Source organism: Lissotriton helveticus, chromosome 2_1 (genome assembly GCF_964261635.1).
Source record: "Lissotriton helveticus chromosome 2_1, aLisHel1.1, whole genome shotgun sequence".
Classification (NCBI taxonomy): Eukaryota; Metazoa; Chordata; class Amphibia; order Caudata; family Salamandridae; genus Lissotriton; species Lissotriton helveticus.
In genome coordinates this window covers 1,193,099,845-1,193,101,343 of record NC_136059.1, presented here as the reverse complement: position 1 = coordinate 1,193,101,343, position 1,499 = coordinate 1,193,099,845, and the positions used below count along the sequence as shown (strand labels likewise).

At 39.4% G+C, this 1,499-nt stretch overlaps 1 long non-coding RNA gene across 1 annotated transcript; it reads left to right on the top strand.

Moving 5' to 3' along the window:
* Positions 1 to 202: 202 nt before the first annotated feature.
* On the top strand, positions 203 to 1,001 carry LOC144819670 (uncharacterized). The gene is made up of 5 exons (XR_013607505.1): positions 203 to 243; positions 343 to 426; positions 526 to 617; positions 718 to 802; positions 906 to 1,001. It is a non-coding gene; the product is annotated as an uncharacterized LOC144819670 (long non-coding RNA).
* Positions 1,002 to 1,499: the final 498 nt, after the last annotated feature.

Sequence of the window (1,499 nt, the reverse complement as noted above, 5' to 3'; positions counted from 1 at the left end):
GAACCGCACGGAACGGGAGGTGGAGCAGCACGCTACATAGACTAGACCTATCAACCCCTCTACCTAGTAGGAACAATATTCGAATTAGCCTGCCTAGAGCCTTCCGCTAATGATTGATCCTGCAAACTTCTTCTCCGGACCAATCACATAGCAACAGGGGGTATTTTAAATCACGTTAACTCCAGTGCATTGTAGATTGAATACAGAACCCCAGCAGATGCGAGACACGATCCGTACTTGAAGGTGAGCTCCCGCGATTAGCAGCCGACACAAACATAGAGCGGCGCCGCTTTTCTTAAACTAACTAGTGTTTCGGTCTTTCTCGTCTTGTATTTGTATTAGGTCATATTATTGACCTGGATGAAATCATACCAGAATCTCCTGAACTTCCCTGTACCAAGACGTTATATACAACTCTCAGTGGAGGTGAGCTACCGACATTAGAAGTCAGGGCCAATACAGCGTGACATCATTTACCCTAGAGTAATTAACGCTCGATGTCTCATCTTTTTGTATGCTCTACAGGCCATCTATTGACCTGGAACTTTCTACAATCCATCCCCTAAAACACAATCTGAACACCTGTCGAGGAGATATTTGGGCTTCTCTCCCTTTAGGTATGTGGTTTGGAGTTAATAGTAATGTCCTCCCTCTGATAATACGCAATTTTGGGAAGATCATATTGAATTTATACATTCTTATTCTCTCAACTCCTAGATTACACAAAAGACATTCAAGACCTATCTATTCCCGCCGGGGACTAATACACTGAGGATTTTGTAGTCTAGCCTCGGTTATGCAGGTATGCTATTTAGAATTAAAACTAGCACCCTTTTAAGAATAATACGACTCTGTTAAGCATCCTCAGTTTTAATCAACCCTGATGTACACTATTCTTCTATTAGGGCTCAAGACTCCTTTATACAGATAAATAGGAAGCTGAATCTTCAGAGACAAGACGAATATTATTGTAATTAACCCCAGGTCACCTTTGCGACTACCAACAGGTAAACTCTGACCTTAATATCCGCTATACAAGTAATATGAGAATATGTGCCATAATATAGTACAGACAAATTTTGCAATCCTATTTAGCTGCCACGTAGATTATACATGTCCCCCCTTTATGACCTACAGCCGGTAGATTCTTATCAGTAGAACGAATATAAAACAAGATCCTTACCATCAGAGATCCACTCATCCATTTTCCTTTTTAAGATATAGCATAATATTGTAAAGGGCATTTGTATGGTAGTAAGAAAATACTTTAGTATAAGTACATAACCAATTCTGAAAACATCCTAGATATCCAAGTCAGGTTTCCATCAATAGCGCTTGGTTATGTTGCGACATAGGACCATTGAGTGATATGTTTTTTTACCTAATTGTCAGACTGTGGATTCTTGCCCTAATTGTGTATAAATAGATACTATTGTGAAAGGGAATAAATGCTAGTAGGTTATAAGTTGTTGCAATTATGAATATAATAGATCATACGC